The sequence below is a fragment of the Sturnira hondurensis genome, unplaced genomic scaffold, assembly GCF_014824575.4.
Source record: "Sturnira hondurensis isolate 20B ecotype Veracruz unplaced genomic scaffold, ASM1482457v3 Scaffold0004136, whole genome shotgun sequence".
Lineage (NCBI taxonomy): Eukaryota > Metazoa > Chordata > Mammalia > Chiroptera > Phyllostomidae > Sturnira > Sturnira hondurensis.
Genome location: NW_028076767.1, coordinates 18,667,965 through 18,690,169, shown reverse-complemented (window position 1 = coordinate 18,690,169; position 22,205 = coordinate 18,667,965). Strand labels below are relative to the sequence as shown.

The 22,205-nt window shown below is 51.8% G+C and overlaps 1 protein-coding gene across 1 annotated transcript in view; it reads left to right on the top strand.

The window, feature by feature from the left end:
* The window catches only part of NOL4L (nucleolar protein 4 like), a 123,333-nt gene that overhangs the window by 64,315 nt on the left and 36,813 nt on the right, over positions 1-22,205 (top strand). The window lies entirely within an intron of this gene.

Genomic DNA, 22,205 nt, shown 5'->3' with positions numbered 1-22,205 from the left:
ATGGGTCCTTTCCCTGAAGGTCTGACTTGTAGCCCTGGGTGCGTGCTGTCTGGCTTACCGCTGGTCTCCTTGACAACCTGAGCACGTGTTGCGGGGGTGGGGGGGCGAGGGGGCCCTGACTTCAAGCCAGCTCCAAGGTGATGTAGCTGGGTGTGTTCAGGTCGTGTCTGGGGCTGCGGCGCCCAGTTTGAAGGTTTGAGCTGGTTGGCTTGAACATACCGAGTTTACACTGCACTAAGGAGGAGGGACGGTAGGCCCACCCCGACCAGCCCCTAAAGGTTTCCTGAAGTAAGCTTTGCTCTGCGTGGCGGCGCTTTCTGTGTCTCTGCGTCTCTGGCGTTTGCTCTCCCGAGAGTGTCTGTTCTGTGATGGCTGCACCCCTAAGAAACTTCAAGTAATCAAAGATGATGTGGCGAAGTTGTTTCTGGGCTGGCCTGTGAGCAGGAAGGGTGGTAGGAAGTACGGAATCTCAGCAGCGCCAAGCAGGCTCAGCGTGAGAGCTCCTCTGGCTACCACTGCAGAGGGGCTCCCGGCCTTCCCTGTCACCATCCGCACTGTCACAGGCGCCTGGCTTCTCCCACAGTCTCATCACCATTCTGACCCGTCACCGTCAGTCACGTCACTGTCACCGTGAGGAGTGAAACGCAGAGCCGCTGGGACAGCCCTTTGTTTCCCACGAAAGGGCGTTAGACCCCAGCCCACAGCGGCAGCACAGCCCGCCTGCGATCCTTCACTGGCGGATCCTGTTATATCCCGTTTGGTTGTACAGATCCTCACTGTGGGGGGGGGGGATTGCCGCTTGGTGCATTAGCAACGATTCAGGCTTTCAATACTTAAGGAGCCCTACTCTGTGAGCTGGGGGTGAGCGAAGAGAGCACAAAGGTACCCAGCTCACCGCAGATAGCCATAAGCAATCAAGAGAGAGTCTTGTCAGCCATTTTGGTGCCGCTGTGATAGACGCCACGCAGTGGGACACGTGGCGCTGTGAGTGTCCANCACTGTCACCGTGAGGAGTGAAACGCAGAGCCGCTGGGACAGCCCTTTGTTTCCCACGAAAGGGCGTTAGACCCCAGCCCACAGCGGCAGCACAGCCCGCCTGCGATCCTTCACTGGCGGATCCTGTTATATCCCGTTTGGTTGTACAGATCCTCACTGTGGGGGGGGGGATTGCCGCTTGGTGCATTAGCAACGATTCAGGCTTTCAACAAATACTTAAGGAGCCCCACTCTGTGAGCTGGGGGTGAGCGAAGAGAGCACAAAGGTACCCAGCTCACCGCAGATAGCCATAAGCAATCAAGAGAGAGGCTTGTCAGCCATTTTGGTGCCGCTGTGACAGACGCCACGCAGTGGGACACGTGGCGCTGTGAGTGTCCATAGGTAGATGTGTGTGGGGGGGGGGGAGATCAGGGCAGGGGGCAGGGAGGGGTGTTTCAGCTGAGATCAAGATGTGAAGGGAACAGAGCTCCAGGCTGAGGGAACAGCTTATGCAAGGGCCCTGTGGCTCGAGGGAAGCAGCGCCCATGAGCATTTGCGAGGCTAGTGTGGCAGATGCAGGAACTGGGAGGGCTTCTGCTGAACAAAGGGGAAAGCACAGTGTCAGGCACTCTGCAGAGAGCTGTGAACGAACTGGGGTTCCAGAGGTTTGGGCTCTGCTCCCAAGGGGAGGGAGGGCTGTGGGCGGCGCCTGTCTCCAGGGTGGTCTGCGAGTCCAGCTGGGCCGAGACTGGGGTGGCCTGTGCCTGCAGTGGAGTTGACTGTGTCTTCCCTGCCTTCACTCGTGGCTCCCCGATGGGACCCTCTGAAAGTAGCCGACTTTCTCCTGTGTGCAGCAGGAGATGAAAGGGACAGACCTCCCGGCACACCTGGCAGGAGAAGCAGCGCCCCACCTCACACCTAGGGCCTTTCTTCTGTCCGTCTGCAGCTCTCCACGCCCAGCAGCGAGCTCTCAGGGCCTCTCCGGCTCGGGCAGCACCGCCAGGCCTCCTTTGTAGCCAGGCACATGGCAAAACAAAAAAGCACATTGCTCGCCAGATTTGTCTGCAGCAACCAGGAAGGGCCAAGGTCCCAGAAGTCTTTGATTCTTCTGCTTGTGAAAATATGTATATTTGAATTAGTTGCTTTTTTCCTATGGCACAGAGCAGGGCCCCCCCCTTGAGGTGGGTGGATGGCCCCCCATTCAAACGGCCTCACGACCGGCTGCACTGCTGGCAAATCCCGGGTCCCAAGGCCAGGTTCCGAAAGTGGTTTCACTCCTTGCTCATGACTCTAATACCTGTAGTGTTTACAGATCATTCACGCAGGCTGCATGGAAAATAAAGCAAATCCAAACCCACTGGGGGCCAGGATAAATGATATTTTATTAATGTTGAACAAAGCCGGGTGGGTGCTCTTTCAGGCAGATGAAAAAATAATCCCAATAATTTGTTTTTTTCCAGCATTAGATACCCTAGAGACAAGAAGTAAAGCAAGTAGAACATTTCCCCTCACTTTGCTTTGCGCGGACAGTGAACAGGTGGTTGGGTTTATTTGTGAATCGGACAGAAGCATGTTACTTGCCCCAGTGCAGTAGCTCAGTTGGTTAGAGTAGCATCTCCATACCCCAGGGTTGTGGGTTCAACCCCTGGTCTGGGCACATAGAGGAATCAACCAATGAATGCATAAATAGGTGGAAAAAAATCGATACCATTCTCTCTCTAAAATCAATCAATTAAAAAAAATCACATTGTTTGTTGCCCAGCATGTCAGATTAAACTAGGAGAGGGGTTCTTCTCCAGGAGGGGATTAGGCGAAATGAAAATCCAATAGCAACAGTCACACAAAGAAGGAAGATTCTTCTCAAAGTCTAATTCATCATTGTGGCAAAAATTCACAGTGCCCTCCAGGTGCAGGCCCTCCCTCCTGAGGCGCAGACCCCAGGAGCTGTCAGCACGGGGGCCACGTCGAGCTGAAAATAGGAGTGTGCCCTGATAAACCCTTTTTATTTTTTTGTCCTTACTTGGGAAAATTCTCATAAAGACATAAAACTGAAGCCGCACCCAGCTGCACTGAGGATGGATACATTTTCTCCGAGGGGGCAGGGCAGGAAGCTTCCAGGAAGGAGAACTGCTCCTCTCTCGCCTTCCCCCTGAGATGAGGTTAGGGAGGGACTCGGGCGGTGCTCCTGGGGCGGGGCGGGCCCCCAGGCGCCCTCGCCGACAGCCCGTCTCTCAAAGCCCTTTCGGGGCTGTGTGCGCCCAGAGGAGTGCTGGGTTGGCGGCCACTGGTCGTGTTTTCTCTCTCATTCGGGTTTTTTCCATATTTAAACAAAAATTTAATGACACAAGTAACACGCAGCCTGGGTAGGAAAATCGGCAGCCAGAAAGAAAGAGCGTGGTGGTAAAAGTCACGGTCACCCACCACTCTGATTACTGTGGCCATCCTTTCCCCAGATTACGGAGGAAAGGGGGTTGTCCTGGGCACACCACTTTACCGCCTTGGGGTTTTGGGGTGATGGATTTCCAGATTATTTGGAAGTCTCTTTGCTCTCTGGGTCGTGATGTTTCCACCTACCAAATAAGCTGGTTGTATACTTTTCCTGCCATTCACTCACTTCTCTTCCCATATCCACCCTTCTCCATCCTCCTACCCATCCATTGTGCACCTGAGCCAGGTGCCAAGGAGACGGTGGGGAACCAAGCCGGGTCTGTGCCCTGTCGGCTCTCGGCAGGGCAGACGAGCGAAAGATGAGTGAGAGACGAGAACCAAACTCCACACTCGGGTCTGTAGGAGGAGCTTAGGGAGCAGGGACAAGGGAGCGGACACTCTGGGTGCTGTTTCGGGCAGAGGGGTCATTCACGGGGCACCTGTTCTGTGTCGAGCACTTCACACACTTTGCCCTTCACCCTCACACCTCTGCAGCGTCCTGTGATTATCCTCCTTTAACGCATGCCCCAGCCGAGGCTCAAACACGGAGAGTATTTGCTCAAGGTCACACCACCCGAACATGACTTGAAACTCGGATCTCTTCCATCCCCGAGCCCGTGCACCTGCCGGGGCCCCAGGCCCTGTTTCCCTGCACACTCCCTGGATGAGGATGTGCTCATCAGGACAGAGCATCGCCCGCGGCGCTGGTGGAGGGGAAACGTCCTTGGCAGAGATGCTTGGCAGCGCTGGCTTTGTTTAGCCTGGGAACTGGGGCCGCCTTAAATATACAATGCCTAAGAAAACACCCCAAGAGGAATTTGGCTTGGGACCGGGGCTGAGGTTAGGAGGTCTCCCCTACCTCGTGCAGGCTCACTTATCTGCAGAGGCGCGTCTGTAATTCGCATTATGGGTGCAGTTATCCTGGTCGTTCCCCAGACCCCAGTGTTTGAACCCGTTGTGGAGATCAGATCCAGATCCGGAAGGAGAGAGACAAATCATCTGTGTTCCTTCCCGGACACGTACTTTCATTTTATAGCAGCAGAGGCCAAGGCCCCGGGAGGTGCAGCGACTTTCCCAGGGCAGGGCACCCAACCCCGGGCAGGGCTCTTTTTTGGTTCAGCCCCCGCTCCCCCCTGCCCCCAACTCCTTGGTCTGTCCCAGAGTGGGAGGGCTGTCAGCACCTTCCTCCTCCTCCCCTCTCCAGTTCTTAGAGCAGCACTAATGTCCTGCTAATGGTTTTAATGGTTCCCCCAGCAGCGTGTGAAGTGGTGCGCGGCTCCATTGTTTAAGCAAGCCCGCCTGATGGAGGCTCTTACTGGCTTCCATTAACCTCTGCCTCTCTCTGCTCTGCGGTGTGCTCTTGGCCCAGAGTCTTCCTCGGGTCCTGGAGGGTCTCGGAGGAGAGGCAGAACTCCCCCTGACGCACATGTGGGGTCTGCAGGGTCGGTAGCCCCTGCCCAGGGCCCCCCTGCTCCTTTCAGGGGGCCAGTGTAGATAGAGCCGCACTGTTCTCAGGCAGCACGTGCTGCCCACCCACCTAAACTAAGGACCCCAGGGCCAGGCTGACACAGCCACTTCCACCAGCCACCGCTGTGTGACTTTGGGCAAATGGCCTTCCCCTCTTTGTGCTTCTTCTTCCTCATCAGTTACTTGAGAGGGAGTAGTACTGTTACACCTACCTCACCGAGTTATTCTAAAAATTAAATGACACAAAGCGAGTTCAGTGCTGAGTACAGTGCCAGGCACATAAGAAGCATGGGGGACGTTTCAATGACCTCTATTGCTATTGACAGTAATATTATTATACAACCTGTGTTTAATAGACACAGTGAGTGACCTTGAACAAGAACCAGGACTGCAGAGAGGAACAAGACAGTGTGGTTGCTCTCAGGGAGCTCCTCTCAGTAGAGAGGACAGACGGCAGCGTGGATCCTGACCTGGGACTGGAAACAGGAACAAGACGGGGCGGGGAGCCTGCCGGGTGTCTCGGGGACTCGCACTTGCTTCACACGGGATTCGAACCATGTGTCTGTCAGAAGGGAGAGAGGAGGAGGGGGAGGCCACGCAATGGCCCTTCCTCAGTCAGCTCTGGGGAGTGAGGCAAGGATTTGGGCGGGAAGTGAGCACCATCGAGGGTGGGATTTTCTCCGTCTCCCATCTGTCTGAGTGGAGAAGGAAGCAAGCCCACTCTGAATAGCTCTCTCCACAGTCACATATTTTTAATTGCGGTAAAATATATGTAACATGAAATTAGCCATTTTAACCACCTCAAATGTGCGCGTCAGTGGCAGTCAGTCCGTTCACAATGTTGTGCAGGCGTGACCACGAGATTTTTCCATCGCCCCAAACAAAACTCTGTAACCTTAAAGCAACAATTCCCCATTGCCCCTTCCCAGACCCTGGGAACCACTGTTCTCCTTTCTGGCTCTAGAAATCTGACTGGCTAGGTACCTCATAGAAGTGGCACATGTTCGTCCTTCTGTGTCTGGCTTATTTCACTTGATGGTTCCAAGGCTCGTGTGTGTTGTAGCACATGGCAGAACCACATCACCTCCGTGGCTGAGTGATGTTCCATTGTATGGCTAGATCACCTGTGTTTATCCAGCCATTCATTGATGGACATTTGGGTTGTTTGCATCTTTTGGCCAACCACATTCACTTTTTTTTAAAGATTTTATTTATGTATTTATCTTTAGAGGGGAAGGAGAGAGGGAGAGAAACATCAGTGTAGGGTTGCCTTTCGTGCGTCCCCTGCTGGGAGTTGGCCTGTAGGGAACCGGCCTGCAACCCAGGCATGTGCCCTGACTGGGAATCGAACCGCGATCCTCTGGTTCGCAGGCCTGTGCTCAATCCACTTAGCTACACCAGCCAGGGCCACATTCGCTTTTTTATCAGTATCTTTGGGACCAGGTTTTGGGACACAGAGGGAATAGAGCAGGGTTCTGTTCCTCCTCCCTCTGAGTCCTTACCCCTTTCTGTGGCTCTCTTTTCTCACGGACACTCTTCAACCTCCCCCCTGCTCAGAAGAGCCCCAAGAAAATGGGCACACCCCATGGAGAAACACAGTTACTGGGTTTTACAGTGCAAGCCTGCCACTTACTTAGACAGTACCTGGCTCCCAGGACCCTTAACCTGTCACGAGCCACCTTCCCAGGGTGCTGACTCCGACCCCCAGGTTTTAGAGTGTGATAGCAATGATGATCTCCTCCCTCTCCTTCCTCAGGCTGCCCTGCAGCTTGGGCAGGGCATAACTCTTGGAAGGAACAGCAGAATGGAAGCTTTGCCGTGTCCTCTGCTTTGACGCAGTGTATGTAAAGCTCTGAGGGTCTCTTAAGAAAGCAGAGGTTCTGATGTGTTGTTTTTTTTAATTGAAGAGTAATCTCCATGGAATAGAAATAGAATGGAGAACTTCTAAACCTCTACAGAACACTTAAAAACAACAACAACAAAACCAAACAAACCAAAAAAAAAAAAACAAACAAACCCAACAACAAAGAAAAATTGACCAGCCCAGCAAGAAGAAGGAAATGGGGAGCTGAAAGAAGAAACAACCAAAAGTATCTTTATACTGAAGATAAAACATAAGTAAGCTAACAGGAACAAGACCAAACACCCATAAATCACAATAAATATAAATGGGTTAGATTTCATTAGAGTCAAAAACAGATGGGTTCTTTAAATGGCAAGATCTATTTGGCAGTTATAAGAGACATATTTTTATAAGTAAATGTTCAAGGCAAAAAAAGGCATTAAACAGAGCAAAGAAAGATACTTTATGCTGATCAAAGGCATAGTTTCCCAGTATGATTTCTGAACCTTTGGACCTTGGTGGTCTGCCCTTGGGGGAAGTTGAGGAGGTCCGTTTTTATATTTCTGTTGAACATAAAAACATCTTAGGCTTCACCATGGGAAGCAGCATCTTTGTTTCACAGCCCTTGGTGTCTTCCCCACCATTGATCTCTTCACCTTTTGTAATTTTTGCTACTGCCTTGCTGTAGTCTCTTCTCTAGACCAGCATCTTCAAACGTTGAGCATTTATGTGGAAAGTGCATGGCGTTGACCCTGTGGGGTTTGTGAGAGTGTGGGGCCTGCTGCCCTGGCCACTGAGTCCCTCTCCTCCTCTGCCCACCGACATATGCTGGGGCCACCTCTCAGTTTCCAGCCTCCTTCCTTTCTCCCCAGTTCCTGGCCTTCGTGTCTCTGAGACACCATCACCAGGCCTCTGGGAGCTGCCTGCCTGTTACTTGTTTTTTCATTATATTGATTTTTATTTATTGATATTTCTTAAGAAAGAGAGAGGAAGGTGGGGGGTGGAGAGAGAGATATCGATTTGCTATTTCACTTATTCATGCATTCATTGCTTGATTCGATATGTGTTCTGACCAGGGATCGAACCCACAACCTTGGCATCTCAGGACAATGCTCTAACCAACTGAATTACTCGGCCAGGGCCTGTCATTATTTATAGTATTATGATTGTGTACGTATGTTTCATAGTGGGGCCAGTCAGCGTCCGTGATTGTAGTTCCTCCCTTCTGATTCCCCGCAGTTGGCCATGGCCTCTTTTTTTCCCAGCCTTGACCCTATCTTTTACTCTTGCTTGTGGCATGCGTGTGTTTTGTCATTTTTATTTTTATGTACTCAAATATGTCCACTTTTTTCTTTAATGGCTTCTGCATTTAAGTCGTTAAAGGGCTAACTCTTCTCCACTTCCATGTTTTCTTCTAGTATTATCATGGTTTCTTTTTTTCTTAATTGACTGTTCTTTTAAAACAGTTTTAGATTTACAGAAAAATTGAGAAGATACTACAGATTTCTTACATTACCCACCCACCCCATTTCCCCGCATTATTAACATCTTACGTTGTGTGATACATACATTTGTTCCAACTATTAGTTGGAATGAGCAATAGTGGGCTCATTCCAACTAATGGCTAAAGCCCACCGTTTATTCAGATTTCCATGGTCCCTGCCTAGTGTTCTCTTTCTGTCCTGTAGTCCTGTCCGGGATGCAACACGCACTTAGTCGCCAGGTCTCCTCCGGCTCCTCTCAGCTGTGACAATTTCTCAGACTTTCTTCATTCTTGATGACTTTGACAGTTGTGACGTGTACTACTGGTCAGGCGTTTTATAGAATTTGGGGATTTGTCTGGTGCTGTTCTCAGTACATAAAGTTGGGGTTATGGGTTATTAGGAGGCAGACCACAGCCGCAGTGCCATCTGTGCCACTGCGTGTCGAGGGTCCCTGCCGTTGACGTGGTTCGTGGCTACCGTGTTGGCCTAGGGCACGCCAGGCTGCGGCGGTGTCTGCCAGGTGTCGTCTCCGAGAAGGTCCGCATTCCGCCCTGCTCCATGATCATTTTCCGGGGGGAGGTCACCCCTGCACGGCGCTCACCGAAGGAGCAGGGCTCATGCTTTCTTCCCTTGAGGGTGAAGTGTCCACATGCATATTTGGAATTCTTGTACTTGGGAGATTTCTCTCTCCTTGCTCATTTATAAATTCCCTCAACCCTTTTTTGTGGTTATTTATTTTATATTTGGGTTATAATTAGATACTTCTTCATTTTATTGCTTAAATTGATTTAGCTTTGGCCTTTGGGACCTTTTCAGTTGGCTCCTGTGCTATTTTGACAATACCCTCCCCAACTTTTTCTTTAGGTTTGTTTTTTGTAGGATTTTTATTCTACTTTATTTTGTTTTAATATTTCTTTACTTTCTGGGACTACAATATGCTCCAGGCTCATCTTGTATATGTCCCGCCCAGTCCTGGAATCAGCCACGTCTCCAAGGAGCTCTGACTCCTTAAACTGGGGAGCAGTATTGAAATCCAAGACCCCAGTGTTGGGTGTGCTTATTGCTGCCGGAGCATGCTTTCTTTGAGACGATCCCAGTGGACAGAGCAAAATATGTACGTGTTTTCCTTGTTCATATTCAGTCTACGATCCACTTGGACCTTGTCCTGGTTGGTGTGTTCTGAAATGTGGAAACTGCTTCACCCTTTTCTGTCAGCCTCCCTCATTAAAGAATCTGTTTTCTTCCCCCCGATTTGAGTTACCACCTTTGTAATTTACTAAATTTCCATCTGGAACCGAATCTACCTCCGTTCAGTCCATTGGTCTCTGTCTGGTCGTGTACCAGCTTCACACCATTTTAAGTTTTGGGACTAATGTGGTTTAATGTTTACTAAAAATGGTTCCTCTTTGTTGTCTTTCTGTTTGAAAGTTTCCTTGGCTTGGGAAAAAAAGTTATTTGGGAAAAATTATTTAATGCCTCAAATTTTTTGCACGCCCTTCTTAGGGGGTAAAAATACTGTGGAGGCACCGTTGATCCGACCGTGTAGACAAGAGGCTCTCACTGCAGGCCTTTCTGTTCATGCAGAAATGGGGGACTGTGTGCTGGGACCACCAGGAGCTCAGTGACGGAATCTGGGGGCTGTAAACATTGACAGCCCAGTGCCCCCCTCCTCCTAAAGACAGTGTCAGGCAAAATAGGGCATTTCTGCACTTGAGAGACAATGTTTTCTTAGCAACCTTTATTTGGAGAAGACGAGAGAGGAGTGTAAACCCGTTGTCAAACATCTTTGTTTTGGGGGCACTATTTGAGTTATCAGTATATATTGTTGAGCATCTTCAGGTGCTTTCTGGAAACTTGCTGCAGCTTCCAAACACTCAAAGAGAATGAGCACCGTCAGGGCAGCCCAGGGTCAGAGAGGTCTGCGTCTCCTCCTTCTCCCTGCTTCTCTGAAGCGTGTGGGACAAAGGCAGAAAACAGCTGACAACCGGTCTTGAGAGCCAGTAGCCGGTAGTGGATACCCCCAAACCAAAACAGCTCATTGTCCCCAACAGCTCCCACAGACTCAGTCCCCCTCCAGGCGGCCGACATCCACCCCCCACATGCAAGGATGCAGATGTGGCCTTTCAACTTCATTATCCAGGAAGAAACGCACGCAGTGCCCATAATTTACTGACGCAGGCAGGAGAGCTGCCTGGTGCCACGAGCAGGATCCTGCGTGCAGGGCTGGCCTGGGACGCTTCATCTGTGTCAAGGGAAAAGCCAGGGGCAAGGTCAGGCGCTGCTACCTGGGCCTCCGTAAATGGGGGGCGGAGCTCTGGCTGTGAACGTGCCTGCGAGGCACCCTGGGCGGCTGACTGCTGCTCTGTGTCTAAGGATGAGGGAGACCCAACAGGAAAGGCGGCGTCTCTCCTCTCCCCGCTGAGCCAGGAAGGGGTAGCTTGAAACGTCCAGATGGTCACTGAACCTACTGCTGACCTCGTGACCCCCCCAATTCTGGGCCCTGGCCTGACTGAGACCCAGAGGGGCCTTGGTGTGTTGTGGCTAAGGCCGGTTGGATTTTTGTTGGCGTTTTTAATAACTAATCTCCTGTCTCCAACTTTCAGAATGTGTCCTTCATCTAGAGCAAGTGGGATGTTTTGGGCAGAGCACTTTTTTCTCGGTGTTCCCTCTTTGTCACCTGTTTTTGAGGACAAGACCCTCTGTGGCTTTGCAGAGACTTAAGGCTCTGAAATACAGGCTGCTTGGCCTCTGGTGGTTGAGCGTGCGTGTGGGTTGGGCTTTTACACGGGTTCGTGGCCCACCCTGACTCTCGCCAGTCTGGTGGTTCCTCCTCGTGTGGGGCCCAGATGGTTCCCAGCAAAGAGCTGCTGCAGGAGACCCTGCCCCACTCGGTGGGTGGGTGGGCTGTGGCTTTGTAACCAGACCTGGAGGATCCAGGAGGGTTTCCGAGGCTTCAGCAGCTGATGTCTAGAGATCAATTAGAGATAATGGCTTCGGGTAGACTCACAGAAGCACAGCCAAGATTGTTCCTGGTTGTGATTGTGTTTACCTCATTAATGGGCCTTAGGCGGGCTGGTGACTCCCCCACCTCCACTCAGCAGGAGACAGAGGCTTCTGCTCACCGTCCACCAGACCCTTGCCCTCCCTGTGACCCAGCGTTTGCATGGCTTTTAAAAATGGTCCTCCTTCATTCATTCAGAAATCACTTGAGTTCCTACTGTGTCCTGGACCCCGTTCTAAGCACTGAGCATTCAGCAGTGAAGGAGACAGATAAGAGGCCTGCTGTCAGGGAGCTTGCAGGCTGTAGAGGTGATAAACAGGTCAATGGGCAGGGGGGAGGATACACAAAAGTGGGGAGTTTAGGGCAGAGAATGAAAACAGGGCCAGTTGATAGATTGTGCCTGTGGGTGAGGAGGTCTCGGCAGAGGGGGCACCAAGCCCAGACCTGGATGATAAGAAGTGGCAGCCCCTGTGGCGATGAAGGGGAAAGGGCTTTCTGGGTGGAGCAGACAGTGAGTGCAAAGGCCCTGGGGCAGGAACAATGAGGGGACTAGGGCAGAGGGAGTGAGGTGGTGGCAAGCCTGGGCTAATCTTGACAGCGCTGTCAGGGCCTGCTAGCCGGTACCGAGGTTGCACGTGCAATGTCAAGCCTTATGTGGCATCTTCCTCTGACAGGCGAGAGCCAATGCGTAATCAGGGGTGATCGCGAGTAGGGACAAGCACTCAAGAGGGCGCCCAGTGACTGTGGCTCGTTCTAGGGGTGGCCCTGCCCCCGACCAGCTGTCTGACCTTCGTTTCTCCTGCTGCAGTTTCCCTGTGAATGGGGCAGGAGGCGTGGGTCCGACTCTGGTGGGTTTCAGAGTTGGCTTTCTGACAGAGGAAACCCTTTCTTCAAGGAAACTCTTCAGGGAGGAAGTCCAGTGTATCCAGGGTCAGCCACAGGCAGGTACGTCACAGGTGGCAGGGGACCAGAGCTCCTAGTCCTGAGAAAGGGGACCAGAGCTCCTCCCACCCGCTCCTCCTGCCCCCAGGCAGCCCCTCTCCACCTCTCAGCAGTGCCCCATCACAGGGCCTGGGTAGCTCTGCGCTTCGGGCCAGGTACAGAACACAGCCAAAGAGAGGCTCAGCCCAGCACGGCCACAAGCACCCGACCTCAGGCTGGGCACTGCTTTCTCCCCTGCAGCTTTCTCCCCGGCAGAAATGAGTGACAGACTCCGTGCCTTGCTAGGCCCGTGGTCATTTTAAGGCTTAGATGTTTGGAATGGCTTCAAGTACCTCAAGCAAAACGAGGACCGAAACAAGAAGCTCTGACAGGGACACCGCTGCAGCTCAGGAAGTGCCCAGGCGTGCCTGCACAGAGCCTTGGCCTCTGCGCTCCTGCTGCAGGGTCCGTAGGTAATGGAAGTGAGTGCTTGGCTTCCCGAAGAACCACGGTACACTCCACAGGGGCCCAGACACAGCCCCCTTCTCAGTCTCTTCAAGAAGCTAACACTCTAGAGAAAAGGCCACCTGGAAGTGGGGTTTCTTGCTGTCCGGTGCATCCACAAATGGGAGGACTGTGAATCAGTCAGAGATGCTTTTGAGTAAAAAGTGTAAAAACCCAGCTGACTGCATAGCAAAACATGAAGCTTTTTTTACTCCTAAAACAAGAATGGGGGGGGCCACTGTTAGTGCCGATGCTGGCAATGTTGGGTTTGGGTCTCTGTGACCTAGTTGACCTTTTCCTCATGGTTGCAAGGTGGTTGCTGTTGCTCCACCCATTTTGTCCACATTCAAGTTGATAGGAAGATGGGAAGGGGTGGTATAAGCTTAGTCCAGCAAAGCAAAAGCTTTTCCGGAAAGTTGCCAATAGACTTTTGTTGGCATCTCATTGACCAGAACAGGGTCACATGGCCACCCCCAGCTGCAAGGGAGACTGGGCAAGAAAGAACTACATTTCCCAGCTCTTTCTAGTTGAGAAAGGAAAGGGAGAAATGTGGAGTCTGGGCGTCAGGTAAGTTAATTCACAGTATCTGCCATGGCCTAGGCACAACGAACTTGGCTTGACAATGCTCTTGGGTGTTAAGTTGCCAAGTGCCACAGCACTCACAACAGGTACCCCCCCCACACACACACGTCACACACGGCAGGACAAAGACTAGTAAAAGAGAGAAACAGAGAATAAGTGGGAAGGAAGCGGAAGAGAGGAGGGGAGGCAAAGCGGAGGACAGGAACGATGGTTGAGGGGCTTGTGTGTGTCAGGTCTCAGAGAACGGGGGATGAGGCTCAGTTTCAGGGAGCTTAAGTGACTTGACCAAAGTCATAGAGTTACTGAGAGGAAGAGCCCTCTCCCTCCAGCATTAATGCTGTTATTTCCCAAGGGAAGGGGAGGGAGAAGAGAAAGGGGGAAGTGCTAGCCAGGGTGAGGACCAGCCAAGGCTGTCAGCTTCGTGAGGACAGTCCCTGCACTTGGGTCAGGTGCCAGCACATAGTAGGGGCTCAACAAATGCTTGTGGACTGATGTCTGTATTACTAATTACTTCTTTTCCACATTATCTCCATCATTAATGATCACGAAGTTTTGGGCAGGTGCTCTGTGCTGGGCACCAGTCCAGCCTTCTGTAGGCTCACAGCCATTCAGAGACAAGTCCCTGCTGTTGTCCCCTATTTTATTTTATTTTTATTTTAGAGAGGGGAATGGAGGAAGAGAGGGCAAGAAACATCAATGTGTGGTTACCTCTCATGTGCCCCTTGTTGGGGACCTGGCCTGCAACCCAGGCATGCGCCCTCACTGGGAATTGAACCAGTGACCCTTTGGTTCACAGGCCGGCACTCATTCCACTGAGCCACACCAGCCAGGGCCTCTTGTCCCCTATTTTAGACATGAGAAAACCAAAGCTTGGAGTGGTGAAGTCACCTACCTGTCTGAGGTCACATTAAGGAAAAGCAAACAAAACACCCCCCCAGTCAGCCACTCCCTCCTCTGCTCCCCCACCCTGGATGTGGACCACCAATCTCAAGGCTCCAGCGCCCAGCAGCTTTAGCTCCGGAACCCTCAGCCGTTACCCACCCACCCACACGCCACCTGTGGGCTCTGTCATCGCAGGATTTCAGCCGAAACGGGAAGTGCTGTCTGTCCCGTTCTCTTGATAGCCTGCTCCCTGTTTCCCGCCGTGTCTTTCTCGGTGCAGCAGATGAAGTCAGCACTATACAGCCCGCAGAGGGGCCCTCTCCTGCCCAGTCAACTGCTGAAGAGCCAGCTAGACCATCCGGCAGATGCCCCAGCGACAGCCTCCCTCAGGGGCTGCACGGAGAAGCCTTGGGCTGCGGCCAGAGGTCTCAGGCCTCCAGCAGCCCCAGCCCACTCCCAGTCCCAGCCTGAGGGAGACCGCGGGCTGGCTGCGCTGTGGCTTCCTCCTTCTGCCCTGCTGGAGGCCAGTGGGGCAGAGCGTCACATTCCAGCCCAGGGGGCCCGCCTCAGCAGGGCATGCCCCCTGCGCGCTGTATCCTTACTACTGGGTGACTGGGTGAGTCATTTAATCTCCCTCGAAGAGCCCCTACTCTGTGGGTGTAAAATGGCAATGAATATTGACCTTGTTATTTGGCTGATGAAATAAGGTAACATGTACTTCCACCCAGCACCGTGCTGGCGCAGCAATTGATTGTGCTGAGCTCTGAGTTGCTGGGCCATGGGAACCAGTCTTGGCTTTTTGCTTTTGTTTTTCAAACCTTTACTGAAGTATAACATACCTATAGAAGAAAGCACATGTCCTTAAGTAGACAGCTCAGTGAATTCTTTCAGACTGAATCTACTTCCTGTGACCAATTCTCAGATCAAGAAGTAGAACAGCCCTGGCCAATGTGGCTCACAGGTTGGAGCGACACCCGGTGAATCATAAATTGAAATGTTGAGGGTTCGATTCCCAGTCAGGGTACATGGCTGGGTGGCAAGTTCAGTCCCCAGTTGAGGCTCATGTGAGAGGCGACCAATTGATGTTTCTCTCATGTTGGTGTTTCTCTTCCTCTCTTTCTCCCTCCCTTCCCTGCTCTCTAAAATCTATGAGCAGGCCCTCTGGTGAGGATTAAAAAAAGGAAATAGAACACTGTCAGCACCCCAAAGACCCTCTGTGCCCCTTCTAGTCAGTACCCCTCAGCCAGGGTGACCTACCACTGTCCTGGCCTCTAGTAGCATACATTGGTTTGCCCACTCTTGAACTTCACGTGAAAGAGTCACGTGGCGTGCGCACTTCTGCTCACCAGCGCACGTTTGTGCAAGTCGTCTGTGTTGAGGTGTGCAGAGCCGGTTCATGCTGTCCTGCTGCTGAGTATCCTTCCAGGTGCCCATGCACCACGACGTCCACTCCCTGTTGGTCGGTTCCTGGGGCTGCTGCGAACAGCGCTATGACCAACCTTTGGTGCTCGTTCCCGGTGGATGTGCATCTCAGAGGGCAAGTGCCGGTTTGTGTCTGGCCTTGGGTTTTGGCTGAGCCTCCCCAGAGGTGCTGGGAAGGAAGGGAGAGGGAAGAGTAGGAGTGCACTGGGTGGGAGTTACGAAGCATGGCTGTGCTGAGGCTGGTGTGATTGATTCTGGGTTCTGCCGCAGACCTCAGGGCTGTGCTGGGCAGTGGGCAGGACAGGTTTCCAAGTCATGCCGCCGTGAGTTCCTACTACGTGTGGGGTGCCACAAGGGACTCTGCCACCAGAGAGCCTGTCCCAGCTCCTGAGAGCTCACTTCCAGTTGTGGAAATGAGGTGTGACACAGGAAGCAGGAAGTGACGCAGGGCAATAAGTGACAGAAGACTGAGAGAGGCCCGTCCCCAGAGCCAGCTTGCTGGTCTGTGAGACTGACATCGAGAGCTTGGGGGGACCTAGGTTTGGCAGGGTTGGCGGTGTCTTTGCCAACCACCCAAAGCCTCATCCCCCTGGTGAATGCGTCCGTCAGTGCCCAACCGAGGTGTCACATCTTCCGTGGGGCCCTCAGCATCCTCCGTGTCCTCCTCCCATGCTGGGTGCTTCCTGCCCAGCAGGCCCCACAACTGCCAGGTACCAACCAAATTTACATCCTACGACCAGAAACTGTGGCCATTTGTTTAATCTCTTTCCCGCTGGCCTGCAGACTCCACACGGGCGGACCTGTGTCTGTATTATTCATTGCTTCATTCAGACTTAAGGTGCCTGGCATGCGGTAGTGGGTTCACACACATCTGTGGAAAGGTCTTGTGCCTGAAAGCACGTGTGATCAAAGGCATGGAGAGGGTCACACATGGGTGGCTGAGGGGCCGAAGATGGTGAGTCTGTCTGAAGCACAGTCCACAGTTTGGGACAGAGGGCTGTACAGCCAGCAGAGCTGGGGAAGGCCTCGAACACCGGGCCGGGGAACTGGATCTTGATTCTGCCAGCAGCTGGGAGCTGTTCAAGGTTTTGGAGCAGGAGGGTGACGTGAACAGAGATTAACCGATGACATTTTAGAGCAACACATTCCTGGAAAGACTGATGAAACTAATTTGAACTTCACTGTAGCTGTTAGGAAAGTGTATCTCAACAAGTCAGACTCTTTTCGTTATATTCATCGTGGGAAATTATCCAAACGGAGAAGGAATGAGGAGACAGTATTGGACTGTGTCTCCCAGACTTCGGAAAAGGTGTCAAACTGCCTAGGAAGTTGCAGCCACTGGTGCAAAAATCAGCGATGCGAAGAATAAATGGATGGGCTGCGCTACAACCCACCCCACAGGTCGAGTATTTTGAATGCGGCACATGGGAGACAGCCAGTGCTTCCATCCAGGCTCCTCTTTCTCCCTGGACACCTGCCCCACTTGCCACCTGTCACGTTCCTCCTGCCCTCTCTTGGTTCAGAGTAGATGTCACCTCCTCCAGGAACCTCCCCCTTGCCCGGCCCCTCAGGTGGAAACACCGCTCCTTTCTCTATAAGTGTGCTCACTCGGGGTGCCTCTCTGCTGTGTGCGGGTTCAGTTGTCTTTGTTGGGCTGGGGTGGGGAGAGTTCATGGGGGCAGATATTACAGTGCACTCCAGAGCTGTTCTCTTGGGACAGGAATAGATCAATAGAATAGACCAGACAATTCCAAAAATAATGGGAAATTAATGTACTCTAAAGATGGCATTTCCAATCAGTGGACAAAGATGAGTTATTTAAAAGATGGCATTGGGACAGCTTGGATAGCCATTAAAAAATAAGCTACATCTGCACCTCACTACTTATATGCAGATAAATTACAGTTGGAATAAAGATTTAACTGCAATGAAGCTATAAATGCTCTAGAAGAAAATATGGGTGAATTACTTTTATAATCTTAAAGTGGGGGGAAAAAACTTTGTTTTTACCAGAAGCCCTAAAGCCCTAAAGGAAAAAAAAAACTAATGGGATGATATAAAATTTCCATATGGCAAAAAAAATCTTCATACACAAAATAAAAGGACCACAAAAAGAAAACATATTTGTAAAATATATGATAAAAGATTAATTTCATTTCCAAAGACTCCTTACAAAAATTTGAAAAAGAGAACTGCCAACCAAAGTATCCAAATAGAGAACTGGACGAAGAATATAAACAGATTGTTAGAGAGAGGAAGGGAGGGAGGGAGGGAGGAAAAGAAAGAAAAGTGACCAATGAACGTGATACACATGAACACATGCTCACGCCCCCAAATGAAGAGGGCAAAGGAAACCAAGAGATGCCGTCTTTCACCTTTCAGATTGGCAAAGATAAAAGAGATTGCTGATACTAATCACTGACGAGCTCNAGAGAACTGGACGAAGAATATAAACAGATTGTTAGAGAGAGGAAGGGAGGGAGGGAGGGAGGAAAAGAAAGAAAAGTGACCAATGAACGTGATACACATGAACACATGCTCACGCCCCCAAATGAAGAGGGCAAAGGAAACCAAGAGATGCCGTCTTTCACCTTTCAGATTGGCAAAGATAAAAGAGATTGCTGATACTAATCACTGACAGGCTCGCAGCGCAGAGAGACCCGCCAGACGCTGCTGGCAGCTGAGTAAACTGGTGCAGCCTTTGCAGAGAGGGCTATGACCGTCACTGTGACCATTTAGAGTCTTGGTGATGATAAAAGTCCCCACTCACCAAGTACTCCTGGGGAAAAGACCAAGCAGGGCTTCACGGCCTAACTTCTGAAGTCGTGCACCCTCAGTTCCCTATGACCCTGTTGGTTTCGCAGGCCTGTTCTCTAATGGGGATGTGGGGTGCGGCACCAGGAAGTGGGGATCATTGGGGGCCATCTTGGAGGCTGGCTACCACAGTTTCTCATTTCAGAGGGGACACTTTGGTGTCAAATACTGCATTAAACACACTACCTTACTACCCACTTTGTAGATAAGGAAATTGAAGCTCACAGAGGTTTAAGTATGGTGCCCAAGGTCACTTGCCTGGTATCAGAGCCAGAACTTGAACCGATCCCATTTGGCGAGACTCTCTCTCTAGACTCTTGGCTAGCCCTCCTTACTGGTCTCCCCGTTGCTGCTCTTGCTTCCTTATACTCTCATCTCCTCTGATCTAAAAACATAATCCACATTCCATCATTTGCCCACTCTTAGAATGAAGTGCACCCACCTCACAGTGGTGGACAAGGCTCCGCGGGCCTCCTCACCCTCACCTCCCACCACGCGGCCCCTCGCCCATTGCCATCCGTCACTTTCCTATTCCTCAAACCTGCCAAGCCCCTTCCCACCTCAGAGCCTTTACACTGGCTGTTCTCTCCTCCTGAAAGACTGTGCCCCAGGTCTTCACCCAGCTGTCAACTTCTGCCATCCCAGCATCAGGGCACATGGTGGCCTTCCCCCACCACTCAGCCCAGAGCTCACACTTGTCTCCCCCCTCAGCCCGTCTCCACCTTACCCCTCACTCTCCCATCCTCTGCCTCTCCTTGACACAGTCTCCACCTCAATCCTTATGTCCAAGATCCAACCAGGCTTCAAACTCAGCGTGTAGCTGCTGTTTCTCCTTCGTCTCATGATTTAGGACAGTCAAATTAGTAACAGTGGATCTTCTGAGAGTTCAGGACAGATGCAGGTTATGATCAGATCTAGGTTAAGCATTTGGGGGAGAACACGACCTAAGTGGTACTGTACCCTCTTATTGCATCCCTTCAGGAGGGGGGCACATCGTGTCAGGTGGCCCCGCTTTGTTGAATTGGATCCCCTGGTTGAGGCCTGTGTGGCGGATCTCTCCATTATGCAGGCACATGTTCCCTCCTGTCATTAATGTGTAATTTGTAGGGATAAATGTTTTTTTTTTTTTAACGCTTTGAGATGCTTACACAGCATCTGCTCTAGTCATACTAAGATCCTGTTATTCCCAATAATAACCCCCTGTTTTTACCCTGGCTGGTGTGGGTCAGTGGATTGAACCACGCTGTGGACCAAGAGGTTGTTGGTTCAGTTCCCAGTCGGGACACATGCCTGGGTTGCAGGCCCAGTCCCCAGGTGGGGGCCCGTGAGAGACAACTGATTGATGTTCCTCTCTCACATGGATGTTTCTCTCCCTCTCTTTCTTCTCTCTATGAAAATAAATAAAATGTAAAAAAAATACCCCCCTGGTCCCCAAGACTAGGTCCCCACTTGTGGACAGGCCCTTTCACACAGGAAGCTACAAGGAGGGGGTGCTGCTTAAGAAGCACCACGGAGCAAGTGGCCCAGCAGCTGTGCCTTCACCAAAGCACCCGCTGTCGCCGAACCTGGAGGAGACATGGAGGCAGCACTGCCCCCTTAAGCAGCCGGTTAACAGCCTTCTCTGCCATGATCCTCCACCAGACTGGGACACAACACTGGGAGAATTAGTGGTCAGAAAACTGGGTCACGCCATTCCTCGTTAGGACCCGCGCTGTGGCCACTTTAAGGATGGAGGGCCTTGTCTAGAGGCACAAGGACGCTGAAAGCAGTCTGCACAGGGTTACTCAAGGAGTGGAGGCTCCCGCAGGAGATTCTGCAGGCCTCAGCACACACAAAACTCGCCTAATTCCCGGCGCTGCTAAACAGCCAGGTTACTCCAGGGCTCCCAACTGCTTCTGTGGGTAGAGCCGGGCTGGGCCTGTTTTATCTGAAGGATGGTAGATGAGTTCACATTTCATGCTCAGAGAAAATCACTGCTCTGCCCTCTTGGGCAGTACTATCTCTGTTTTATTACTCGGAGAAGAACTGGGTTATCTGGGCTCAATTCCACCTTTGAACTTCAGGTGGATTTGGCATTATATTTCAAGCCCAGATGTCCACCACCACTGTGAAATAGTGACTCAGGCCAGGGGAAGTCTCTGAAGGTCTCTAGGAACGTGGTGGGAAGAGATGGGCAATCCTGCACCTGGATTTCTCATTTTTGGAGTGAGGAGGGACAGATTCCGTCCTTGAAACACCCACACCTCCCTGGATGAACTTAAGAGTTGTGGCCACTAATTCTAAACGTCATTATCGGGCACCAACACGTGTGGCCTTTCAGGTAGCGAAGCCTCCAAACGGTGCCCCACCACGGGGGATGCAAAGTGAAGACATCACAGAAAGCCGGGAAGAGAGAGTTGGTTTGCAAACACACTTGATTGCAGGGATAAAAGGTGCTGATGAGTGACATATGAGTTGTATGTTGACACAAAAGTCTTCAGCATGTGTGTGTATGTGTGTGTGTGTGGGAGTCTGGGTGCCTTAATTCAGTATGTTGTCATCTTCTTAATTTTTCTAATTGGGTGAGTATACTCAGCTCTGAACCTGTGCTGTTGTACTTCCAACTCTCACCTGTAGAGGGAGACTTGTTTACCTCGGATTGTTCACAATGCAAAGCTTTCAATGGAAGAAAGAAAAAAGGCATTTTACAAAAAAAAAAAAAGTTGGTAGGTTAAAGGCAGTTTCAAAATTGCAAACAATTGCAGTGGCTGTCTCGTTTTCTCTTCTTTGTTGGTTCCACTGTGAATGAGTCGTAGCGTAAAGTCAGTAGAAATTGCCCTTCCTCTTCGGATTCGACCCGAGGAACCAGGAGGTGGGATCGTTATTGGGTTTTGTTTTGGTGTTTGGCCATTTTCTCACAGAATTCCACAAGAGCCGCTCCCCGGCCCTATTAAAGCACAAGATTTTTCTGAAGACTGACCCGATGTAATGGAGGGTGTGCATTTGGGGGGGGCACCTGCCCTTGACCCATCTTCCCTGTCGGTTCTAATTCTGCTGTTTTGGGAACAGCGTGTTGTTTCAGGCTGAATCTGAGGTTAGTTTGGAGATCCAGGGCCCCCCACTCTCACCCCGCGACGCCCCATGCCCCCTTCTCTAGCACCTCAGGCTGATGAGGTGTGTCTGCGCGGAGGACGGCGTCTACGATCTGCGTGGGTCGTCCCCCTCCTGCGAGGCTGTGTTTCCGCGTACCGTGCGGCGCCTAGGTCTGGGATAGAGCTGCATTCTTGGTATTACCCTATTACTTTACAACTGTAGCTAGCGCTCAGTAAGGAGCTCGCACCGAGTGGTCTAGAGGAGCACAATGACCGGTGGGAGGGAGCCGGGACCGAGCCAGTGGCAAGCTCTCGGGATGCTGAAATGTTTGGGTGGGACAGGTAAGCCCAGTCTGGACTATTAAGCGCCCGCCTGGAGGAAGGAGGGGTGCAGGGGTGGGTGTAAAATAAGTGGTGGGAAAGAGACAAAGGAAGAGTGAAGAGGCGAGGTGGTGCGGAATAGAGGGAGGGGGAGGGGAGTGGGCAGCCAGCCGAGGAGCCTGAGCTTGAACTTGATCAAGAAAAGGGGGCCCTGAGGTGGGATAGGGGGCCAGGCAGAGAGCCAGCCACGTGCCCGGCTTTTCTAGACCTGGGTTTCGCTCCCGCAGCCCAGGGGCCCAGCCCCCAGCCCAGCCGCCCCGCCCAGCGAGGACCCGCGCCCCCCGGGAACTGGGAGACGCGCGGGGGTCCAGGGCTGCCCGAAGGCCCCAGGGTGCTGGGAGTTCCTAAAGGTGCCTGAGTCACTTTCTTTGGGCCAAGTCTCTTCTCTCCTGGCCTGAACGCGGAGAGCCGGCTGTGTGCCCTCCAACCCC